Genomic DNA, 13,241 nt, shown 5'->3' on the forward strand with positions numbered 1-13,241 from the left:
CAGGTGGCTGTGAGTCAAACAATGCAAATAATATGATCCAAATAGTAAGCTTTTCCATGCGTGTTTAACAAACAGTTATGATTACTGCATATTGGCTTCAGGCTATAAAATTAAGTAAAAGACATGATGGCACCAGCTGCCTTTACTCATTAGTTTGTCCATCTGTTGCCGTTTATCTGCCCCATTTGATTTACAGGTTGCAGTGTTCTCTAACACCGTCACAAAATGTGAAGGGCTAGAGAAAGGGAAAATGTGCCGGGGCTTGACTTAGTGCAGAGCATGATACCTCCAGCTATTTATTCTCTGATCTACAGTCTCCAGCAGCTGAGACCAGGGTGTTTTTATTTATGAGGGGACAAAGAGACATCTATCGGCACTCAGCTGAAGCTAATGACAGTGTATAGAGTGACTTTGAGCCGGAGAGTGAATTGTATTCCTTCCCATGGGGCACACTGGGACAAATCCCAGACACGATGTTGTGGTTTGTGACTGTCTGCGGCTCCGGCAGTTATGGGATTTTGCTGTATGCACGCACGGACACACACACACACACCCACAATCGCACACACACATACTCACGCACATGCACAGTTCTCACCACCATACTTCAGCCTCACTCATCGCCAAGGTCATGCCCCCACCCCTCCCATCTTAGATGCAATGATCTTAAAATAGAGCTTCTTTAAGTGGAGATGAAGAATGTAGAAAGCTCAAGGGAGGAAAGGGGAAGGGGGAGGGGTCGTGGAGGGGGGTATCCCAGCTTTTACTACATCATGAAGAAATATCCCCTTTCCTCTTTAAGGGCTGCTGAAAGATGTATAGTGCTACAGCGTTGTGATGAATCCCCTCCGTGGTAGATGGGAGAACACTTTTCATATCATTAAGTTTTAATAATGGTCCCTGAGCTGCGTCCGCCTGGCAGGGTTGCCTGGCTCTCTCTCCTTTGGCTAACAGGCCTGCTGGCGATCCACCGGCCACAAGCCACTCTGCCTCAGGGCTGCTGCTCCTGCTGCTGCTGCTGCTATGATATTGTTGGGCTACCACAGGAGGATGCCACTGAGGAACATATTGAGCTGGGTCAGTTCACTTCGCCTGTGCCCAAAATGTAAAGTGAAATCAGTATTTATTGGTTAAAGAGAGCCAGTGGTCTTTGTCATTTATTTAGTCCCACATGTAATAGCTCATCCAAAAAAACAGATAATTTCCCATTTACCTATTTGTGCCCTCCATCCATCCAGGCCTTTCTGGAGCTCAAACTATCAAAATTTTACATGTGAAAAACTAAAACTGTACCTATCCGCCCCTGATTTGTACTCACTGAGGGCACATAGATACAGTTTGCCAGTGTTCCTTGTATTTTGGGTGACTTGTTCCTTAACCCTTTGGCGCATAGTGGTCACTACAGTGGACAGCTGTTTAAAAGTCATTTTCTCCTAAATGCAACGGCTTCTATGGTGGAATTGCATATCAGCTGTTAGAATGCTCTCTGCTGCTGCCCTCCATTGAGGTTTATGCAGAGACTGTCAATTCTTGCTGCTGAAAACATATTAATATTAGTATCATGGCATGGTAATACCAGTCCTGTATCCTTAAAGAAGTATGGAGACTCACAAAAGTGTTCATGCCCTAAGAAGAGTAAAAACACATAAGAAAAAAAATCTTGACTCAGGCTTTCATAATTCATGCATCAAAGTGTTAAAGGGGGGAAAAAATAATCCAATAGAAATTTCACCCACTATCAGTTTTGTTGTCCAAGTTTGAGCCACCATATTGGAGTTGAGTCTCAAGCCTTCAGTATTTGAGTAACCAGTTTGAGCGATCCATTCTAGAACAGTCCTTGTTTGTCCTTCATTATTCACATTTAGTAAATCTAATAAAATATAATGCATTGAACATGTAAAGTCCTGGCAATGTAAGCTCACAATACTTGCATAGCAATATTTTCACTCGCAGGCACTGCACACTCTCATGATATGTTACGTCATCCTCTCAGCGGCTGCGTCGCAAGGTATATTATCACAGCCTATGTCTACATGGAGGCATACACCACTAACAACCAGAACATGTGGTGCAAATTTAGGATAACGATCGAAAAGATAAAGAGCTGTGTGTCTAAGGGGATCGATTCCCATGTTAAAAGTTCACGTCTATAGTGTGTAAGTTCGAGTGCAAATCTGACTGATCAATACTCAAATCTGCGTTGAGTTTCAACTAACAAGTCATCAAAAATTTGATTTGAGAAGGACTCAAGTCTGAGCTCAGGACTGAAGCATCATGGTTCTTAACATGGTTCTTTTACAATTCTAGTAGTTATCCTCAATCATGGCTGACAAAATGGCAAAATTTATTTAAAAGATATTGAATGATAAATGAATGATACATTTAATGATAAATTTAATGTGATGATTTTTTTTTTTTTCCAGAATGAATATGTGCATTTTTGAGTAGAACATCTGTTGTTCTGTACCCTTGTTTTGTTTTCCCATCTCATGCTCAAAATAAACATTTGATTTTCTCTGTGGATGAGCAGAGGCACTGTGCAATATCACTGCTCTGCTTGACTTCTGCGTCCAGGGTGTGAGCGCATGTGTTGGCTACACCATGTGTTGATGCTTATGCTCCACCTCAGCGCGCGCACTCGCACACACACACACACACACACACACACAGACACACACACACACACACACACACGCCAACATGCTGGCATATAGGTTTAACCGATGGGATCTTTCATAGATCACCCTCCCCTGACAGCTCTCTTAAATGTCCTTGGCAGAGAGACCCCCCCTGCTCCCCACCACCACCCCGCTCTCTCTTTCTCCCATTCTCTTTTCGCTGTACCTATTCTGCTCTGGCCAAGCTCCTGATGTATGCTGCCATATTTCTCTGCCTCTCTCTCCTGGAATGCTCCCATAACCACTGGGCCTTGTAATGCATGACACAATCTGTATATATCCCACTAAGTGTCACTTTGTGAATGAACCTGTTTCTCCACACTCAGTTCACCTCGCAGAATGACATGCAGAGGATGGAGGCTGGAAGCTGACCAGCTGCCTTCAGGTCCACATAAATCTCCACCGGAGCCCTGATTGTTCATCCAGCCATCTTCATAGCAAGACTGTCATTGTGGTGTTCCTGCATTAGAAACCTTTAAGTAACACTGAATCTGAGCATTTGGATCCTGTTAATTATAAACATGATCTGCACTTGCCGCTACAGTCATATCAAGCATCCGCTTTCCCAAAGCAACAACTCATCTCCCAGACTCGCAAGGCTGAGAGGAATTACACTTGAAAAATGATGTTTGTTTTCTGTTCACCCTCCGCAGCCCCCAACTAATATTTAATCTTTTTTTACATCATGAGGTTTTGTACACACTCTCTGCATCGCTATCAATCACATTTTTAATTTAATGTATGAATATGTGATTTATGTCGCCCAGGCACAGGGTATAAATCTATTTTGTGGAGAGGGAACCTAAGAGCGCCGATGTTCCCTTATTGATTGGCTGGCTTAATAGTGTTTGTTCTTTATAGCTGATCTCAGGAAATAAAGCAAATAAATAGTTGAGAATGAGTTCAGTCACTGCGATGCACACAAGGATGGGAGTGAGAAGGGGAGACAAGAGATGGAAAGTGATAGAAAAAGAAACAGCCAGGAGAGACAGAAAACCAAAAGTGTGATGGTTTACAAAAGAAAATGCCCATAATAACCACAGTCATCACAGCACTTCAACATACATGTGATACCCATGTTATTAAATGTGAGGTCTACCTTCATAAAATCAGTTGGCTGTACAGTTGGAAGACTCATTAGACATTTTCACTTTTGTATCCTCTAACTGCAAAACAACCACAATTTTTTAAATCCCTTTTTCTTCAGGGCTGAGGGCTGAGATAGTCGCAGTGAACATGTTGTACTATACAATTTGCTTCCAGACATCACTGCCTATACTGTATTCAAAATGCTAACCTTTATTGGCATCTTACCACAGCAACATAAGCGACACAAAACATTATGTTCCTTTTCACACCCAGAAGCCCTAACCCATTTTATCACATGTCAGATTTGAATGCTGTCTAAACTGCAAATCTAATATGTCAGGCCATTATTTGCTCTAAGACTGTTTTATGAATCCTGGAGGATTTGTCAAATTGATGTGAAATCAAACTGTGGTTGTTGCCCAGTACCGGGGTCTTTGCAGGAATTGTGATAAATGAAACATGTCTTGACAGGCCAGTCAGGGGAAAGGAAAGTTAAGAAATTATTTTCGACAATGTTATATAAGTGTTAAATACAGTAAATGTAAGGATGGCTGTGTTTGAATTCAGGCTCACTGCTCACAAATGATACACTTATATTGCCCTTGAGAGCAGGTCTTGTATCAGCTTTCTTTCCCAAAACCTCAGTCATAACCCATATGAGAAACAACATTGAAAGACTTCAGATCAGTGGTCAACTTCTTCCAACTTGGTCAATGTAGAGAGGAGGGGAAGAAAGCATAAATCCAGCCCATTATCCCTCAGCTTCCCCAGTGACAGTTCCCGCCCCAGGGCTGATGTAAACCAAACTTCCTGGTAGGAGATGAAGAAGCCTGTCAAGCAGCTGCAACCACCTCAGCCCCTGTCACCCTCCCTCTCTGACGCTCTTGCATTAATAGAAAATCGATTCTAAATGTGGGAGAGGGGAAACAGCGAGAAACAAAAGGGACGTGTCCATCTCCGGTGGAGGGATGTGCAGAGGGGAAGTGGAGGCAGATGCTGCAGCGTTTTAGGTTAGGAGAGAGCTACAGGAGGACTTTCATAAACATAAACAAATCCCAGCAGCCGTTCGTGTCTCTCTCTAACTCTCTGTCAGGCATACCAACGGCAACTGTCAGTCCTCCATCAGCAGGGAAAGTCATGAGACTTTCCCTGCTTGTTTTCCCTGATTATGTTTTCCCTGATTATGCTGGGCATAATCCTGGAGGAGAGACGGCTGCAGGGGTTAATTTTGCATGCAGCTGACATTTACTAGTCACAGAATTCAGAATGATGCAGTTCCATCAGTGTTACAGAGTCAAACTGTAGCCCTTTAATGCACCTTTCAGATACACCTGACCTCCTGTACTCAGTTCCTTACTACTGACTTCATGAGTTTTCTCCTCAAGTTTACATGTTAAAAGTGCACTATGCAAAGCTGCCAAGGGCTGGTTTAAGTTAGGGCACTTTAGACGTGAAATATTACTGAACCAGGTAAGTAATGTAAACCATTTAGACTCTCCTTACAAACTTTGTTTTAGCTGTAACTGCTGAACACATTTATCCTGTGGAGTTGCTATTAAGTTAGTTTGTTCACTTTGACTGAGCTAGGCTAATGACTCTCATAGACCTCAAGTCTTTATGCTAAGCTAACACAAAATGCTACCCATAGGAACCGAACCACTGGACGTACAGAAGTGAAAATGGTATCTAACAGTCTGGGTAAGTTGGAAAAAGGGGTATTTTGCACAAGACAATGGTGTATTCCTTTAAGACAAACCTTTTATATAGAGCACCTTTAATTTAAACATTGTACATCTTTGGAGGACTTGCCATTCAACCTAAATCTCCCAGTGCACAGGTTCCTCTAACTGACCTGGTGATAGGAATAATGAACGCTGCTCCATCTCATCATGTCTAATAGTATATTGATTCCAGCCAGGGACAAATGGCTACATCATCGTCGTGGTTGGCCTGTGTCATACGGCCAGGCTTGGTACATTACATCACAGTCGTTTAGCACTGCATCCTACACAAAACACATCACATGGGCCTGATGCTGCAATATATTAGTTGCTGCTGGCAGCTATGAGCTAGTAACTTTAATATCTTTCACTGCACGGATCAGTCACCCCACATTTAACATGAACTTTGGTTAAACTTAAATTGTTGGATGAGTGACGGGTTAAACAAAGTTTCAGCCTATATATGTCCCCTGTGTATAGGTGTAGAAAAGCGGAAATGCTGTCATTGCACTGCCAATCAACCGCTATGCCCCCGTCCTGTACTGCTGCCAACACTGCCAGCTTCAGTCATGCAGCTACTCTCTCCAACTGTGTTTCTGTCTCTGTCTCCTCAGTGGGGTAATCAGCCATTCTCCAGCTAGGTAATTCCTGCTCACGAGTGCATGTGGCCAGCGCTGCGGAAATTCATTTTTTGGTTTAATTTCAGGCCTATTGATCGTGGAGCGCTTTATGGCTGTGTGACATCCATAATCACAACAACAGTGTGACAGCTCAGATAAATAATGTGGCGAAGGGGACGTAGAGAAGGAGGGATGCAAGGATGAAAGGGAAAGAGAATTGAAAAGAGGAAGAGCCTGGTTCCATCTCTTACTGCATTCTGTATTAATTACAGAGCCCCACCCTACCACCTCCTCCCACACACCACCCCCTCACCTGATTGATCTCCCCTCAGCAGCCATAAATTAGTTTTCTTTCCAAACTTATCTGAAATCTGTTTGTTTAAGCATCCATAGGAGCTACTGTGCAACTGTAATTAGTGAGGCTACTGTAATATCTGTAATTATTATGATTAGTGGAGCAGAATTAAGTTACTGCTATTGAACTCACAAGGGGCCAAAGCCACTGCGTGTTTATGAGATTTTGCATGCCCTAATGCTGTAGTGGAGGGCAAGCTAGAGCAATACTGCTGCTAAATAAATACATGTAGAGTTGAATTAGGAAACCCTATGTGAATACCGAAAACCAGAAAGTACTGGAACGAATATTTATATCATAGATTTCACAGCATGAAATAAGTTTGGCCTGGTCAAGTGTGCTGACCAATTTAAAACATGCCACTGGCTATTTGATTCAAAAACAGATGTTTTGCACTATTTTAGACTTTTCATTTGCTATTTATGTAAATATGCAGAGTCACTTTCCGGCATTGAGCCAGTCATAGACACTGAGGGCCAGTCCAGTCCAGTGTTTCAAACTCAAGGAGAGCTAGTTTAAGCTGGCAGAGGATGGTGTGTGGTGGTAGCAGTAACTTTGGTCCAAAAAGCTGTTTGCTCAACCCAGCTATGTGTCTGTGTATATGTGGTGTGTGTGCACTCCCCACAAACTCCCTCAGTTTTCCCCTAATGCAAGGACTGCATTAAAAGCCCCATTATACATATCATATAATGTGACATGATAAACTGAAAAGTCCTAAATGTGACCTCTCTTGTTGTTAATGCTATTAAATAACAATGGTGTCTACTAAGTAGTGGGCCAGTGATGCAGCAGGGCATGAAGCACACCTCCTCTTGTAGTTGGAGTCTGAGGGGGCTGACAGCTCCCGCTCATAAAATGTCTCTAGTCAAAAAGGCGATAAGGATGCAGGGTTAATGCGGCTTGGCACACAGTTTTATTTGTGCGGAGGCGGTGAAGTCCTCCACCCCCACTTTCTGGAGTGGCATAGAGCAAAGTAGATACTGTTGCAGGATGAGGAGAAGTGGGGAGATGGAGGACGCTTGGCTGAGACAGAATGAGTGGGTGGAAGAATGAGGAACTGACCGTGTTTACTGTAGCCACTGGAACTCATACAACAAATTATGAGAGATTACATATATAGAAACCAACATCAGACGTAGAGCTCAAATGTTTTCAAATGTCATGCAAGGACAAAGAGCAATTAAGATCCCTCTTGAAAAAACAACACACAAATAAGTCTTACCCAGTCATTTCACCTCGAATTTAGTATTAAACTCCTGTTTTAAAACAAGTTCCAGAGATACTTCCACTTATGTTCAGTCAACTTGTTTCCAGCATTTTCTACATCAACTGTCATTGTCTTGATACCAGGGAAGATCTGCCTTATTCTGCTTTGTTTCAACATACTTATACTTGTTGCCAAAAAAGTCCTGAAACAAGTCAAACTGCATTGGAAAAAATGGGATTATCTCATCCCAATGGCAGATTTTATCACTTGTTTTAAGAGAAAATAAAAATTTAGTGGTAAATATGAGGCTAAATTGATGATTAAGACGGAGATTTTTTTTTTTTTTGCAGGGTGTTGCCTGAAAACTGTGTTAAAGTCTGAGCACTGGGTCATGTTTTTTTAATCAGAGCACCAAGGATTCACAAAAGACCTTCCCGCTGCTACACATGCATACAGAATGAAACGTGCCTCGGTAACAAAACTGTTTGCTTGTTGGTGTTAGGGATGAGTGCCACTGGGAGTGAATTGTGTTGTGTCTGCACACCACTGATCTGCTATAGCTATTTGTATGTGAGTCAACACCCAGCCTGCTGTCTTTTTAGGGAGGGCCAGTGACCCTATCATGGACACGACCTGTTAAGAGAAGCAGCCTTCTCTTATCTGCATGCCCTTGGAGTAAGCGCCCATTGATATGCCACCTTGACTCTATCTTCATGCCAAGATGCTTCCAATTATGCGAGCCGCTGGAGTGAGGCGGAGCGTGGGTTTCTGTACGATGAAAACTGGTCCATAGTTAATGTGATCCTGCTGCTTTCCCCCCACAGGGATGGCTTTCACACATGGAGGAGAGTTGAAAGAACAGCCATTTCTCGACTCTACACTTTGCATTTCATCCACAGACTCTGTGACCCCATAAGGTAGACAGATATGTTAAACAGATAAGTTGTCAACAGGGTCTCAGCTCTGTAACACCCTGTATGCTTTGTATCCTACAAGTCAATACATCATGCTGTATGTGTACAGGGGTTTTGTGTTGTCAATCCATCCATGGCTATGTGCTGCTTCTCTTTAGGCTGATCCAGCTCTGACAAGGCAGCCAGAGTTGAACAGACTGTCGGATTGAGGTGACTGCACATTCAGGCCAGCCCTCTGACTGACAGGAGGCTGTGACTCAACTGAAGTGACAGGCCAGATGTTAAACAGCTACCAGGAAAGTGAAAAATGGGCGCTGAGAGAGTACAGTCTGCAGATAGCCCGTGGAAGTCTCTTCACCTCCCATGAGTGATGTTAGTGTCAAACATAATTCTCGTTTCCAATGTCTGCGTCCATGTCAGGCCTTCAGCTTTCTTTCACCCGCTACGACTAGCCGTCATCTGTCTCTGCTCTCGCTGTTATCTCAAATTCCTCTTCTCCTGTATGAATGGGGGACAGTCTATACAATCTGTAATGCGCTGGCTTATCTTATACTTTTGATGAGGAAAATGCTATCCTTCTCACTCATGCCAAATGTCGTCTCGCTCTGCCTCCATCCATTCTCCATATGCACTGTTCCATTCACTTCCAGAAGAGGGCAGCACTTCTTTACTTAATGGTATTGTAATGTCAGCCATATACAGTCTTCTGCAGCTTTTATAGCTTCGCTGCTATGCAATTTATAGAAAACTGCAAGAGAGCGGGGTTGGCTGAATCTCTTTTGAGTGGAAACATATGGACAGAAGTCATAATCTTGACTTTTTTCACACAGAAAAAAGGCAAGATGCTGCTCTGCTCAGCTCCTGCAATTGCCTCTGATCCCTCTATCCCATCCCACCCCACCCCACCCCCACTTCACTATTTTGAAGCAATTCTGACTAAATTGGAGCCTGTCATATAAAATGTGATCTATGACAAATGTGAACGGAACAATATGCAATCACTATGCTGAAGCTTGTCTGGCACTCCCCATTGTATATCCCCATAGTATTCATTCATTTCTGACTCTCTCTCTCTCTCTCTCTCTCTCTCTCTCTCTCTCTCTCTCTCTCTCTCTCTCTCTCTCTCCCCTTCTCCCTCAGCTCACCTCTTCTTTCCCCCATCTCTCCCTCTTCTTTGCTACCACTCCACCCTATAATCACGCCAGTTCATGGCTCTCATTTGGAGAGGTATATATAGCAGTAATTGTCAGGGTGCAGTGCTGAGACTGGGCAGAGCATGTGTACTCTCTCACAGGGCTGTTTGCAGTAAATCTCATTGAGGAGAGCTCGAACACACACACATATGTGCGCACAACACACTAGATGCACTCACAGATTAAGTCCATAAAATTATACAAACAAGTAAGTAAAATAGACAGAGAGACTGCCATTCATTTGTAAATATTTCCTTTGCTTCCCTGTAAACACATAAGTCATTATATTTTACAATGATTTACTTTCTCAATGGGTCTGAGATGGAAATTGAATGTGTCTCATAATGTTTTTTTTTTTTCTTCTTCTCTCTCTCTCGCAACAGGATGGGGAAATTATGCAAATATGGTCATCATTTAGCTGAATGACTCCTTAATAAGAAATCCTTATCAGTAAATACTAACATTCCCAGCTCATAAGTTAGGACCTGATTTATCCATATGTCAGGTGGTCTGCCTATTTAGCACCAACACGTGAGAAAACACACACATCACTGAGAACGCTGACTGATGGACCAACGGATGAAAGTGGAAGCTAATGAGCATGCTCGTCAGCCTTTCCCCACATAGCATGGCACCTCAGTATGCTGTGTGTGATAAAAGGTGACTTATCATACAGCAGGCAGTAGAAGAGAACAGTGAGAGCCGACTGTGTCTGTTATCATCACTTACGTAGTAATCTAGAGTTTGATCACAATCCCCCCTCATCTCTCTCTACATAATAAAGCATGGAACGTTGCTTCCAAAAGAATTATGGTGAAATCTGTTATCCAGTCCAGTCAAGTGTGTGTCTGCATGTGTATGTGTGTGTGTGTGTGTATGTGTGACAGTGGGGGTTCCTTGTAGCTTGTAGGGACAGGTCTGTCATTCAGAGAGCGCACACAGTCTCCATTGTGGAGCTGTCTGTGGTCCCCTCTGGGCCAGGGTGCGGTGGCATGGGGCCTCCCGAATAAAAACACGTGCTGCAAACAGGAAGTGGGCCTGTAAGGATAAAATGAGAACAGGGTGGCTGAGTATTTCTATATGCAGCTTGCTTATTTTTTCGCAACTCACCTCTTCTTTTTAAATTGCTGTCTCTCTCCTGTTCCAATTTAGCTTTATAAGCTTATCTCAAAGGGGTTGTATCCTGCCTGTCGGTTCACATTAGAGATGTTCCGATACCATAATTTTGTTACCAATACCAGTGAAAATCCATAATTCTGATTTGAAATCATGGCAAAATCAGAAATCCCATTCAACACATGTTGATGGTAAACACATACAGTAAAGTTACATAAGAGTTACAAGTGCAACATTGGCTTGCAGCCTTCAAGTGAGAAACAGTGCAATCAAACAAAATACAGGGCATTTTATTGGGTCCTGCAACAATAAACACATGATTACATGACACACGTTATGATTATGTGCTCTCATTTTGATTTCCAGCCCTGTAAACATGAATGTAATGCAGTGTTGTAAGGATTTAAACATATGCACTACGGCCACATTACAACACTGAGTTACAGAATGAGGAATCAAGTCAGTATTACTAAAAAAAGAAAAAAAAAACTGGCACTGGTATCATTTAAAAAAAAATAGGATTGACTCACTACTTAAATATCAATTTTCCCTAGTTCACACTATGATAAAGATCCCTCTTAACAGGTGAATCAGTTAAACTCATATTTTTCTTAACACAAGTGAAAGAACCTGACTTTGCATTAAGATACTTTCAACTGTTGCCATATCAAATCAGTTTGCTGATTTGGAGTTATCTGCTTCATTTTGCCTTGTTTCAACAAATTGCAAATATGTTGAATTATATCACCCTACTGGCAGAATTCTTTCACCTGCTTTGAGAAATTATTAGACTTCAAAACTAAATAACTTGCTAAGCTGGACATTGTTGCAGTGCATATGGTGATGAAATGTATATGTAATTGCAGGAACACAGTATGCTGATATTTGTGGATGTATGCCAGTCTGGGCATGAAAGGATGTTCAATATGTGAGAGTACACTCCACTGACCCAGGTGCTCTGCTTTCAAGTATTGCCTTCCTGTTTGCCTAGCAGCTGTTTCATCTCAGTATTGACTTGTGCTTTCTTCTGAGTGACCACTTCACAGCTCACTTCACTGTTTTCTTTCTGGGTGGACGCGTCAGCTGTGATCAAATCGGACTTTTGTCGAGAGCAAATTTTCTGTCCAGACATAGCTGATTACTCCACCCATGTGTACCAGATTTGATATGTTTGAATTTAGTCATTAATTCCTGGACACTTTGGTGTATTTTTGTTACTGAAATTGTTTTGCAATTTCTCACTTCCCATGGGTATTTGTAGCAGCTATTTGCATATGATTAAGTCACAGAAAAGCTAACAGCTTGAAAGGGTTTTCTTTGGACTACTGGTCATTTTAGAAGAAACCTCCCAAAATAAAGTGTCAGTCTCCACACCTCTGAAACCTCAATTCCCTGGGAGCCGGACTGACAAGCTAAGGCACATATGATCCTCCGACAAGATTACTTGTCTCAAATGTGTTGGAGCAGGTGCAAGGAAAAGCTGCACGTACTACAGCCTCTGTGGCACAGAGAAAACATACTCGGGGTTCATTTGAGCCACTTTTTCATTAACAAATATCCTGCAGGGTCATGCCATATGAACAAAAAAACAAAGAATCAGGAATCAGGGTACGGGTTTGTGTGTGAAGAAGTTTTATTGATTCACAGTAATGATGAATGAATGGATTGTGATTTGTTCTTCAGCCGAACTCTGCCTCCAACTCAGCCGGTGTCTACCCACAGTTATCCTTGTTATTCCCCAAAGCAAAATGTCACAAAGCGTGTTATATTTTCAATTGTTTCATCTGAAAGAACACATGAATGCATGTGAGGTTATTTTGGTAAGACTTGACAAGGAAACAGCTGATCCCATCATCACAGCTAAAAGAAAGCCAAATCACATTACGTATTATTTTTTTATTCTACTCTTTAGATGAGGTCAAAGTCCCTGAGAGCATAGCTTTTTTATGAATATGCCCATGCACATGGAGCTCACATGCTCACCTTAAAATAGGTATAACAGGATAACTGGTTGTCAAACTGGCCATGTACAAAAGATATCCCAATGCTATATTTCCATAGCATGGATACACATACAGTAATGAGATATTATGAGTGTTGTGATTATGGACCAAAGTATATGAGTTAATGAAGCTAATGGAATGGCACAAAATTAAATAACATAGAACAGACCATGTTAATATGTCAATAGCAACTGTACACAAGCACAAAACAATAGAAAAGTGTGTCATCAACACAAGATTTAAACTTCTAGGGTCAATCTAGTGACATTTTATCTGCAACTTCAGTTGGTAATGGCACTGATGGGACATATGCCACTCTTTAATGCTAAGAAGTGTGCTAAAGTT

The sequence above is a fragment of the Myripristis murdjan genome, chromosome 15 (genome assembly GCF_902150065.1).
Source record: "Myripristis murdjan chromosome 15, fMyrMur1.1, whole genome shotgun sequence".
Lineage (NCBI taxonomy): Eukaryota > Metazoa > Chordata > Actinopteri > Holocentriformes > Holocentridae > Myripristis > Myripristis murdjan.